Here is a 13,984-nt window from a genome sequence, read left to right as displayed (position 1 = left end):
TGGAGAAATTAGACAAGATATTGATGGACAAAAAAAAAACAAACAACAAAAAAAAAAACTTTATTTAATTATTGTCCAACAAAAAAAACACCACCTCACAGGAAAAGTCAGATTTCAATGTTCAACAACAACCAAAATCATCCTCTTCAAAATTCTTTTCACAGTTCACTCACAGTTAAGGGGATTTTCCAGCCTCACTGCTCATTCCCACCAGCCACACACACTCAATGTCTCCTGGAGGTTCCTTTTATTCTGTTTCCCCCAGCTCTCCACCCTGTTGCAGTAATTCACACACTTGCACCTGTCCTCAGTGGTGTGATGCATGTTGGGAGATGTAGTCTTCCCCCTTTGTGGCTATTTTCGGAGCTAACAGATGTTGGGGGCTGGAAATGTAGAATCCCTGTATCACCTGCCCCCTGGTGATGCCACCGCATATTTAAAATTCTGTATGTTAAATATAAAGTGGTGTAAATAATTTTAACCAAGACTGTTCTACACGGTCACTGGGGGCACATGGAGCGCTGCACACATGCACATCAAAAAGCCTCTGCATCGTTTGATTAACCATAATTCTCTTCTGAGGATTTGTGTGAACCCTGACTGAGAAGCGATATATTTCACTACATGTGTATTTTAGTGCACAATCCACCAACTCTGCAAACAAATCAGAATAGATGGCAGCATACACAAAGTCATGGAAGTTTGACATCTTTGTGGAAATGAAATTATGAAGTATTTTGATTGATAAAGGTTGTAATTACATGTTGGCTAAGTTTATTTTTTTGCCTTTAAAATAAAAACTTCTACTTCTTCTGCTGTATACTGTTGAGCTGCAGTTAGATGAAAAATGTGTATAATTTTGTTCTTTTGGGTACAGAAGATGTTTTTATATAATTGTGTGAGTTTAGAAGAATGGTTATGAGTGTTTCTACACCTGATTGGAATTGTTTGAAATGATTTTATTTGCTGGAGTCTGTCTACTGCATATTGTACGACGGCATTTTAAGGCCACATTTAATTTTTTTATTTTTTTGACTTTGAGAATAAAGTCAGAATATTACGAGAATAAATCGTAATTTTATAGAAAAAAACTCATAATGGTGAAAGAGAAAAAAGCTTGATTTTGGAAATTAAACATTGACAGCACACAAAACAGCCTCCGTGACTCCTCTCTGTTGCGCCGCATCCACACCAAACTTCTATAAAACGGTTTTGCTTGTTCATAAACTCAAGTTTGAGGCACTGTTTAGTTAACTACTTCTAAGGCTGCTTCCAAAAAAAAAAAACCCTTCTAAGGCTCCTTCCACATGATAGCGTTAGCCTATGTTAGCTGTGCTGATGTGTGTCAACCGGGAAACTTGTTTTTTTCTCATAAAAATATGACTTTATTCTCGTAAAATTACAACTTTATTCTTGCAATATTATGACTTTATTCTCATAATATTCCAAGTTTTTTTCTTGTAAAATTACAACTTTATTCTCATAATGTTACAACTTTATTCTTGAAGTCTTAAAATTACAACTCTATTCTCGTAATATTACGACTTTATTCTCAAAGTCTAAAAAAAAATTCATTGTGGCCCTAAAACGCCGTCGTAATATTGTGCTGATTGATTGACTGAATTATTTACTAAAATAAAATAAAAAATACATAGATAGATGACACATGTAGGTGTCGACTGCTCCTTTGTTTGCACTCGGAGTCACCACAGCAAATCCAAGGTGGATCTGCATGTTGAATTGGCACAGGTTTTACGCCGGATGCTCTTCCTGACGCAACTCCACATTACATGGAGAAGTTTCTGTGTAGGCTCTCAGTTGTCCAGGTGGTTTCCATAGTAGAGAAGCTTGAATCTTCGACTGGACTGGGTTGCTTGACGCGAGGACGTTTCGCTTCAAATCGCAGAAGCTTCCTCAGCTAAAATTGCTCTGGAAGTGGGGTGGGATTTGAACCCGGAACCTTCTGAACTGAAACCAAGTGCATTAACCACTTGGCCACCACCCCCCTATTATATTTACATTATATATATAAATATATAATGTAAATTATATATATATATATATATATATATATATATATTTATATATATATATATATATATATATATATATATATATATATATATTATATATATATATATATATATATATATATTATATATATATATATATATATATATATATATATATATATATATATATATATATATATGTGTGTGTGTGTGTGTGTGTGTGTGTGTGTGTGTGTGTACAGTGAGGAAAATAAGTATTTGAACACCCTGTGATTTTGCAAGTTCTCCCACTTAGAAATCATGGAGGGGTCTGAAATTTTCATCTTAGGTGCATGTCCACTGTGAGAGACATAATCTAAAAAAAAAAAAAAAAATCCGGAAATCATACTGTATGATTTTTTTAATAATTTATTTTTATGTTACGGCTGCAAATAAGTATTTGAACACCTGTGAAAATCAATGTTAATATTTGGTACAGTAGCCTTTGTTTGCAATTACAGAGGTCAGACGTTTCCTGTAGTTTTTCACCAGGTTTGCACACACTGCAGCAGAGATTTTAGTCCACTCCTCCATACAGATCTTCTCCAAATCTTTCTTGTCTGGAGTTTCAGCTCCCTCCAAAGATTTTCTATTGACTTCAGGTCTGGAGACTGGCCAGGCCACTCCAGGACCTTGAAATGCTTCTTACTGAGCCCCTCCTTAGTTGCCCTGGCTGTGTGTTTGGGGTCATTGTCATGCTGGAAGACCCAGCCATGACCCATCTTCAATGCTCTTACTGAGGGAAGGAGGTTGTTTGCCAAAATCTCGCAATACATGACCCCATCCATCCTCCCTTCATTATGGTGCAGTCGTCCTGTCTCCTTTGCAGAAGAGCACCCCCAGAGTATGATGTTTCCACCCCCATGCTTCACGGTTGGGATGGTTTTCTTGGGGTTGTTCTCATCCTCTAAACATGGTAAATGGAGTTGATTCCAAAAAGCTTTATTCTGGTCTCATCTCATCTGACCACATGACCTTCTCCCATGCCTCCTCTGGATCATGGCTATGGTGGACAGGTTGGAGTGTGATTGACTGAATGTGTGAACAGGTGTCTTTTATACAGGTAACAAGTTCAAACAGGTGCAATTAATACAGGTAAAGCGTGCAGAATAAGGGGGCTTCTTAAAGAAAAATTAACAGGTCTGTGAGAGACAGAATTCTTGCTGGTTGGTAGGGGATCAAATGCTTATTTGCAGCAGTAACATACAAATAAATTATTTTAAAAAATCATACATTGTGATTTCTTGATTTTTTTTTTTTTAGATTATGTCTCTCATAGTGGACATACACCTAAGATGAAAATTTCAGACCCCTCCATGATTTCTAAGTGGGAGAACGTGCAAAACCGCAGCGTGTGTATTTTCCTCACTGTACATATAACTAATATATAATAACTATTTTTTCACCTACTTATGTCATCTATGTATGTATTTTTTATTTTATTTTACTAAATAATATATCAATAATAAATAAAAATAAAATATCACGTAAAATAATATATCACAGATAATATGATATATTCTTTTTTAGCACTGTAAAGTCAAATACATGATAAATGAGGGCAACCCCTCAACATTCGTATGCCGAGGAACTGAAGGTTATCATGATAATGATATAATGATGCAAATCTCATGCCATATAGGCGGAGAGACCCGCATTGCTGCTCCGAGTGTGAACATCCACCTCCAGCACCTCCTCCACACGAAACCACGCACGGCCACGCCCCCCCGGGGGCGTGCGTTAAGCGCAGGCTCAGACACACCTCCTCTCTTTCCCTCCATCACACTCGCACATAAAACCGTGGAAGCTGTGGAAGCGTCGCTGGCCGAAGCGGACAAACATGTAGGGCGGCATGAAGTACGCGGCTGCGGGAGCATCGCGGCAGGCGCACCTGGCGGAGCGCGCGGCGGCTGCATCCCACGGTAAGGCCCGCGCTTGCACACCCAAACTTAACCCAACTCATTCTCCTCTTCTGCCCCCATTTGAACCCCCTCCCCTCTTCTTTTTTCCTCCTCAAATGATGTCATTGGGGGTTCGGGGGCAGCGCGAGGCTGGAGGGCCGCGCGCGCTGCCGCAGCACCAAAACGTGTCCAAGTACGTAAGAACAAGTGTTTGGTAACGATTCAAGGCTGAGTGCGCATTCATTTGGCGCAGAGAACATTCAGGCCAACCTCTGCTCGTCTGTATGTGCTGCTTATCTGGACTGCAGCGAAAATACCGAAGTTTTATTGTTTAATAAATAATTTATACAGAACACGAGCGTAAAAGCGCAGACGGCGCAGGCTGCTTCTTTCAGCGGGTTAAAGTCACAAAAAACCACACACGGCCGGAGAAGAATATTGCAGCAGTTCTGTTTGGTTCTACAGTCTCTTTTTCAGGCTGAGATTTTGCCCTCAGTGTGCAACTGGCAGTGTTTCTGTGTGCTGTAGCCATGGAGACAGCATGTGGCCTGTGGGTTTGGACGTGTGCGCACTGAAAAACACGAGGATGAGATGCATCTTCAAAAATGTATTTTTTTTTTTTCTCTCACATTAGCAACAATCCTACCACAGTTCTTGCGGAGTTGGTGTTCTTATATACTTTTAAAGATTTTTTTAAAAATATGTTTGAGTAATTTAAAAATAATTAATAACTGATGTAATAATAATAACTTATTTTAAGCCATTATCCAGACTAAATGCCAAATCTTGGAGGGCATGTTTTCACTCACGTCTGTTCGATTTGCTGTCAGGATTATTCAGATTTAAAATATGATGAAAACATTGACAAAAATGATAAAAAAAATTCTGGGGCACATTATGATAAATGGGCAAGGCGAAGAAAATGTATTTTTATTTTTTATGATTATGATTTTTTTTTTTTGATCATTCCAAGATGGAGTTGATGTGCTAAGTGCTGAGTACAAACTAAATCCGACATTATTAAAAAGAATTTCAGCCTGACTTGGTATAGATATTTCATTCTATAGGATGTTAAGGTTAATTGCAAATTAACAAATACATACTGTGCACATGTCCAAAGCACTTTACGGTGCTTCTGCTTAAATTTGATCTCTTTGAAGTAGAGCTTATTTAATTATTAAATTACTCACCAACTATTTTTGTAATGACTTAATTATTTTGAACCTTTTTTAATGATCAAATTCTGTGATTTCAGCTTCACACACACACACACACACACACACACACACACACACACACACACACACACACACACACACACACACACACACACACACACACACACACACACACACAGAGAGAGAGAGAGAGATTTTCTTCCATATTTGCCTTTCTATTTTTTTTTCACTGTATATGTTTTTATTAAAAAAAAAAAAAGAAAAGAAAAAGAAACTGTTTTAGGACAAAATATTTGAATGCAAGGTTGAAAATTATTGGTAGAATTTATGGCTGTGATTTAGGGGCAGCCTGTCCAAAGTGTATCCCATCTTTTTCCCAGTGAGCCCTGGGATAGCCCCCCCCCCCCCCCACACACACACACACCCATGACCCTTAGTTGGAATAAGAAGATTTAGGAAATGGATTTACTGGTAAATTAACAAAAGGATAATCAACTAAACAGAAAATTATGAATATACCCTAAAAAAAAAGGTTAATTGTAAAATCAATAAATACTTGATAGATTAATCACTTACAAATTGTAATTTCTTCATTAATTACTGTCAAGAAATGGCCTCAGTTTAAAGTTCCAAACCTTAATTTTCAGAATTTAAAAAATTAATTTAATTTTGTTTTATGACAGCAACTATTATATTCAAAATCAACCAACCAAGCAAACAAATAAAATTAGATTATTAAAAATGTGATTATTTTGTACAGTCCAATGCACAATTTCAGGATGACAACATATACGGGAATAATCATCACTGAATAATGGTGTTATAAGATTATGGAACAGTTCACGGTAAATATTTCATTTGTAATTGTTAAATACACAAGAGACATTTATTTATTCAGTGTAGTCATTTATGTTTGGGTGTCTGCTTTTGAATTATTTGAAAACCTGTGTAATTTTTCTCTTGAGGTTCAATCCTGTATGTGTGCGAATCTTAAAGCGGCTTTGAATCTTATGTTAAAAGAGTCTTAAAGATTGTGCACACAGCGAGTACACGACTGCAGTGGGTGCACATAATATGCATACATTATCTCCAGCTGTCTTAGTCTTATCATCTTATGGAGCACTTTAACAGCACAAGATTTCATCCCTGACAAGATGAAAAGATTTTTTCCTTTTTAGTGTCATAAGGACCAGTGATTTTCTGTGTGTGTGTGTGTGTGTGTGAGAGAGAGAGAGAGAGAGAGAGAGAGAGAGAGAGAGAGAGAGAGAGAGAGAGAGAGAGAAAATACAACTTTTTTCTTTTTCTGTAAAGCCTTTAAAATTGCAGACAGCAGAGTGGCTTAGTGGTTAGCACTGTTGCCTCACAGCAAGAAGGTCAGAGGATTGATTCCCACCTGTGGCCTTTCTGTGTGGAGTTCGCATGTTCTCCTTGTGTTTGTGTGGGTTCTCTTCTGGTGCTCTGGCTTTTTCCCACATCCAAAGACATGCAGGTTAGGTGGACTGGAAACTTTAAATTGTCCGTAGGTGTGTGTGTGTTTGTTTGTCTCTATGTGGCCCTGCGATTTTCAGGATCAGTGGCACAAAACAGCAGGACACAAATGCAAGGCTCAGATACAGACGAGTTACTTTGAAAAGGTTTTGCTGAAGGTACTTGCAGGGTTCGGTACACAAGAAGGCTGTCCGAAAACAACAACAGTATCAAAAGCATCAGGCAGGGGCGTGGTCCAAAAAACATACAGAAGGTCAAAAACTGTAGCAACGCAATCACGACAGAACTCAGAAGATAGGGCTGGAAGCGAAGGGGGTTAGCACGACGATCTGGCGGGGAGAGAGTGAACATGGTGAGGCCAAAGTACAAAGTGTAACAAGCAGGTGTGAGGGAAATTTCCAGGACATGGGTGTGGAAAGACAGTGGGAAATGCCCACCACCAAACACCAAGTGACTGACAAGAGGAAGCTGTGAAGCAAAAACCCAAGCATAGAAATAACAGAAAAAAAAATCACACAAGACACTAAACCCGCAATCCTGACAGCAATATGTCCAGGGTGTCCGCTGCCGCACGGCCTTTGGCTACTGGAATAGGCGCCACCCCCACCATGACCCTTAATTGGAGTAAGCGGGTATAGAAAATGGTTGGATATTAAAATTGCTAATGACAAAAGTGAGTGAGTTTAAAGTCCAAATGCCATGATTATTTTTTTTTGTTTGTTTGTTTCATATTATTTTGTGATAGTATGTGTTTTGTTCTGTTGAAAAAAAAAATTGAATGAATTGTGATTTTAACACATAATTTCAACAAAAATATTACTGCTCCAGCTCAATATTTCACCTCACGAGGCCAAAAGCAGCGAAAACGTGGCAATTTCAGAGTGACATCCAAGAGGTACATCTGCAGGCTGCCTGAACTCAAAACAATGAATGTCAATCCCCACAAGCAGCCCTGAGGCAAAACATTATTTTGTCCGTGTGTGAAAGCTCATATGAGACAGACACTTGAAACACAAGCAGAGACGATAGCGAGGACGTTATATTTTGTGATCAGAGTAACAGGTTTGAGCCAAATAATGAATCTGAGGCAGACGATAAATAACAAACTGATGGAGGTGCAGATGACATCAACAGGGGGGGGGGTCGTCTGATCTTTATCAGTGTGGAAGTTCGACAGAGTTGTTTCTATGTTCTTCAGTCTTTGGTGAGCGGTCACAGCTGGCTGTCAATGTGTCATTTGATTTTTATTTTTATTTTTTGCTTTCTGTCGCTCAACGGCACACACGTACGATTAAAAAACAAAAAAGTGGGTCAGAAATACAAAGCACTTACTGCGTTTTGTGTTTATTCCCATTTCAGAAGAAAGCATAGGTCCTTCCATCAAGTGACCCTCAGATAAACCGTGCACTCCAAACATGGGCGCAATTTGGTGGGGGATAGGGGGGACATGTCCCCCCACCTTTTCAACCAGGGGGGACAGAATATGGTATGTCCCCCCCACCTTCTGACATATGTGTGTGTACTTGAAACATGCTATGCCAGTCTTATGTGCAAAACCATGTCAGAATAGTATCTTTGTTTCTGCAAGTTTGTATTTTTAGCAGCATTGACTTGTTTACACCTGTTTCTTGTTTGTCACATTCGGAATTTTCTGGGACTTTGCCCAGATTTGAAACCAAAAATAGTTGCCTCTAGGGACTAGTGTCTACACATAAGTATCAATGGACCATATGCTAATTTACTAAATTCTGAAAGTTAGAAAAGGAAATCAGAAAAGCTATCTGGGACCTCAGAAAGCCCATCTGCAATTATTGCTTGATCTCCAAAATCAATCTATGCAAGTGAAGTTATGTTCAGTATGAGTGTTGTCATTAGTGCCACTTTGAAAATTAAATTCATGATAAGTCATTTATCCTAAACTTATCCTATCCTTAACTTAACTTAAATAGTCTATCAACAATCAGTCACTCATCTGATCCAGGTGTGAAACAAAACTGAGGACGCCATCTAGTGGAGAAACTGACACATGACACTGATAAAACAGAGTTAAAACCAGGCTGTGAGGGAAATCCTGACAAACAATTCATTAAACTGAAACATAACAATAAATGTTCATAAAATGACTCACTATTTTGAGCCGCTCAAAACAAAAAAAAAAATGAAGAAATTGCTTCAGAAAATGATTCATTGTTTCAGAATGTTACATTAATGTTTGCTTTAGAAAACAATTTACTAAACTGAAACTTGATACTAAATGAAGCTTTCCATGACAAAATCTCTTGTTAAAAGTGAATTCTGCTGGAAAATGGCTGATGTCCAGCTCTTGTGATAACCAGAGGGACTAGGTGTGGGAGGGCTAGAGGCTTGGACCAAACTCACGCCTAAACGTGCGTCAACATGGCGTTATCATGGCGCTATCATGGCACTACGTGGCTTAGTGTGGCTGATGCGAGCCATTCGAGGCTGTAATGACAGGTCGGTCGTGGCTCACTAGAGGCTGCTACGTGGCACATGCGGGGTACAGAGAGGCACATAGTGGCACCTTCATAGTGGATACATGATACATGAAAACGTGGGTCATTCTTCAAATAATCACAGCACACCCATGCGTGGCTCCTTCTTCAGCCTTCATTATTCGGTGGGACCGAGGCTTAAGATTACTGACGCCAACAGCCTTAATCATTTTCACATTCTTCACATGCTTTTGCACAGTCCCATCCAGCTTTGTTATATTTATTTAACAGTGAACATACAAGTAGTTTTGCCTAGTTTTGCCTATTTGACTTTTACTTCTTACAGAAGTATTGTGAGAACTTACTTGGCAATAAATTTGACTCATTCATGTCTTCCCTAACCCTAACTGACTTGGTTTTAAAGGTAGAATGCCAGAACAGACACACACACACACACACACACACACATATATATATATATATATATATATATATATATATATATATATATATATATATATATATATATATATATATATACAAGGTCTATTAGAAAAGTATCCGACATTATTTTTTTAAAAAACCATATGGATTTGAATCACGTGTGAGTACATCAGCCAAGCTTGAACCCTCGTGGGCATGCGAGAGTTTTTTCACGCCTGTTGGTGACGTCATTCGCCTGTGAGCACGCCTTGTGGGAGGAGTGGTCCAGCCCCCTCGTCGGAATTCCTTTGTCTGAGAAGTTGCTGAGAGACTGGCGCTGTGCTTAATCAAAATTTTTTCCAAAACTGTGAGGCACATCTGAGTGGACACCATTCGACAAATTAAGTCAAAGTCAAAGTGTCTTTATTTGTCTCCCTAAGGAGAAATTTGCCTTGGATAGAGTCTGCTACACAAGAACACATCCAGTACATAGCACCCATACATTAAAAACAACACAGTAAGTAAAAGTAAGTCCCTTTGGCTGCTCCCTTGTTTGCACTTGGGGTCGCCACAGTCCAAGGTGGATCTGCATGTTGAATTGGCACAAGTTTTACGCCGGATGCCCTTCCTGACACAACTCCACATTACATGGAGAAATGTGGCAGGGGTGGGATTTGAACCCGGAACCTTCTGAACTGAAACCAAGCGCATTAACCACTTGGCCACCACCCCTGCAAAAACAACACAGTAAGTCAAAGGATAAAATATAAATACACAACATTATTAACATCTTTGTGCAAATTCTGCAATACATACCTTATGCTATCTTCCCTGAACTATCTGCTGATTTATGAGCTTCACTGATAATGGAATAAATGAATATTTATATCGATTGTATTTACAAAGAGGAACCCTGTACCTCCTTCCTGAGTTAAGTAAAGTATATTCAGAGTGCAGAACATGAGACTCATCTGTTAAAAATTTTCTTAAATCCTCCAAACCATGACTATCCAGGGTTGGGACCAGGAAGCAGAGTTGTAGTCTTACACACCTCTCTGCAGCTTCTCTCCCCCTGCCATCCCCTCATTACCCCATCCCCGTAGAGACGGTGCCTGCTCCCAGACCACCAATAACCAGTAAAAATCTATTTAAGCATAAAAATTCAAAAAGAAAAAATAATATAGCACCTTCAACTGCACCACAGACTAAAACAGTTAAATGTGGTCTATTAAACATTAGGTCTCTCTCTTCTAAGTCCCTGTTGGTAAATGATAAAATAATTGATCAACATATTGATTTATTCTGCCTTACAGAAACCTGGTTACAGCAGGATGAATATGTTAGTTTAAATGAGTCAACACCCCCGAGTCACACTAACTGCCAGAATGCTCGTAGCACGGGCCGAGGCGGAGGATTAGCAGCAATCTTCCATTCCAGCTTATTAATTAATCAAAAACCCAGACAGAGCTTTAATTCATTTGAAAGCTTGACTCTTAGTCTTGTCCATCCAAATTGGAAGTCCCAAAAAACAGTTTTATTTGTTATTATCTATCGTCCACCTGGTCGTTACTGTGAGTTTCTCTGTGAATTTTCAGACCTTTTGTCTGACTTAGTGCTTAGCTCAGATAAGATAATTATAGTGGGCGATTTTAACATCCATACAGATGCTGAGAATGACAGCCTCAACACTGCATTTAATCTATTATTAGACTCTATTGGCTTTGCTCAAAATGTAAATGAGTCCACCCACCACTTTAATCTTGTTCTGACTTATGGTATGGAAATAGAAGACTTAACAGTATTCCCTGAAAACTCCCTTCTGTCTGATCATTTCTTAATAACATTTACATTTACTCTGATGGACTACCCAGCAATGGGGAATAAGTTTCATTACACTAGAAGTCTTTCAGAAAGCGCTGTAACTAGGTTTAAGGATATGATTCCTTCTTTATGTTCTCTAATGCCATATACCAACACAGTGCAGAGTAGCTACCTAAACTCTGTAAGTGAGATAGAGTATCTCGTCAATAGTTTTACATCCTCATTGAAGACAACTTTGGATGCTGTAGCTCCTCTGAAAAAGAGAGCTTTAAATCAGAAGTGCCTGACTCCGTGGTATAACTCACAAACTCGCAGCTTAAAGCAGATAACCCGTAAGTTGGAGAGGAAATGGCGTCTCACTAATTTAGAAGATCTTCATTTAGCCTGGAAAAAGAGTCTGTTGCTCTATAAAAAAGCCCTCCGTAAAGCTAGGACATCTTTCTACTCATCACTAATTGAAGAAAATAAGAACAACCCCAGGTTTCTTTTCAGCACTGTAGCCAGGCTGACAGAGTCAGAGCTCTATTGAGCTGAGTATTCCATTAACTTTAACTAGTAATGACTTCATGACTTTCTTTGCTAACAAAATTTTAACTATTAGAGAAAAAATTACTCATAACCATCCCAAAGACGTATCGTTATCTTTGGCTGCTTTAAGTGATGCCGGTATTTGGTTAGACTCTTTCTCTCAGATTGTTCTGTCTGAGTTATTTTCATTAGTTACTTCATCCAAACCATCAACATGTCTATTAGACCCCATTCCTACCAGGCTGCTCAAGGAAGCCCTACCATTATTTAATGCTTCGATCTTAAATATGATCAATCTATCTTTGTTAGTTGGGTATGTACCACAGGCTTTTAAGGTGGCAGTAATTAAACCATTACTTAAAAAGCCATCACTTGACCCAGCTATCTTAGCTAATTATAGGCCAATCTCCAACCTTCCTTTTCTCTCAAAAATTCTTGAAAGGGTAGTTGTAAAACAGCTAACTGATCATCTGCAGAGGAATGGTCTATTTGAAGAGTTTCAGTCAGGTTTTAGAATTCATCATAGTACAGAAACAGCATTAGTGAAGGTTACAAATGATCTTCTTATGGCCTCGGACAGTGGACTCATCTCTGTGCTTGTTCTGTTAGACCTCAGTGCTGCTTTTGATACTGTTGACCATAAAATTTTATTACAGAGATTAGAGCATGCCATAGGTATTAAAGGCACTGCGCTGCGGTGGTTTGAATCACATTTGTCTAATAGATTACAATTTGTTCATGTAAATGGGGAATCTTCTTCACAGACTAAAGTTAATTATGGAGTTCCACAAGGTTCTGTGCTAGGACCAATTTTATTCACTTTATACATGCTTCCCTTAGGCAGTATTATTAGACGGTATTGCTTAAATTTTCATTGTTACGCAGATGATACCCAGCTTTATCTATCCATGAAGCCAGAGGACACACACCAATTAGCTAAACTGCAGGATTGTCTTACAGACATAAAGACATGGATGACCTCTAATTTCCTGCTTTTAAACTCAGATAAAACTGAAGTTATTGTACTTGGCCCCACAAATCTTAGAAACATGGTGTCTAACCAGATCCTTACTCTGGATGGCATTACCCTGACCTCTAGTAATACTGTGAGAAATCTTGGAGTCATTTTTGATCAGGATATGTCATTCAAAGCGCATATTAAACAAATATGTAGGACTGCTTTTTTGCATTTACGCAATATCTCTAAAATCAGAAAGGTCTTGTCTCAGAGTGATGCTGAAAAACTAATTCATGCATTTATTTCCTCTAGGCTGGACTATTGTAATTCATTATTATCAGGTTGTCCTAAAAGTTCCCTAAAAAGCCTTCAGTTAATTCAAAATGCTGCAGCTAGAGTACTGACGGGGACTAGAAGGAGAGAGCATATCTCACCCATATTGGCCTCTCTTCATTGGCTTCCTGTTAATTCTAGAATAGAATTTAAAATTCTTCTTCTTACTTATAAGGTTTTGAATAATCAGGTCCCATCTTATCTTAGGGACCTCGTAGTACCATATCACCCCAATAGAGCGCTTCGCTCTAAGACTGCAGGCTTACTTGTAGTTCCTAGGGTTTGTAAGAGTAGAATGGGAGGCAGAGCCTTCAGCTTTCAGGCTCCTCTCCTGTGGAACCAGCTCCCAATTCAGATCAGGGAGACAGACACCCTCTCTACTTTTAAGATTAGGCTTAAAACTTTCCTTTTTGCTAAAGCTTATAGTTAGGGCTGGATCAGGTGACCCTGAACCATCTCTTAGTTATGCTGCTATAGACTTAGACTGCTGGGGGGTTCCCATGATGCACTGTTTCTTTCTCTTTTTGCTCTGTATGCACCACTCTGCATTTAATTATTAGTGATCGATCTCTGCTCCCCTCCACAGCATGTCTTTTTCCTGGTTCTCTCCCTCAGCCCCAACCAGTCCCAGCAGAAGACTGCCCCTCCCTGAGCCTGGTTCTGCTGGAGGTTTCTTCCTGTTAAAAGGGAGTTTTTCCTTCCCACTGTAGCCAAGTGCTTGCTCACAGGGGTCGTTTTGACCGTTGGGGTTTTACATAATTATTGTATGAACTTGCCTTACAATATAGAGCGCCTTGGGGCAACTGTTTGTTGTGATTTGGTGCTATATAAAAAAAAATTGATTGATTGA

General features: G+C 38.9%; 1 protein-coding gene across 1 annotated transcript in view; it reads left to right on the top strand.

Annotated features, from left to right (window-relative positions):
• Positions 1–3,802: 3,802 nt before the first annotated feature.
• unm_hu7912 (un-named hu7912) overlaps positions 3,803–13,984 on the top strand; it is a 45,346-nt gene continuing 35,164 nt past the window's right edge. Inside the window, 1 exon segment of the mRNA XM_034169782.1 lies at positions 3,803–3,973. The gene's annotated coding sequence lies outside the window, so the exon portion shown is untranslated.

Source organism: Thalassophryne amazonica, chromosome 5 (assembly GCF_902500255.1).
Source record: "Thalassophryne amazonica chromosome 5, fThaAma1.1, whole genome shotgun sequence".
NCBI lineage: Eukaryota > Metazoa > Chordata > Actinopteri > Batrachoidiformes > Batrachoididae > Thalassophryne > Thalassophryne amazonica.
This window is presented reverse-complemented; position numbering and strand designations above follow the sequence as displayed.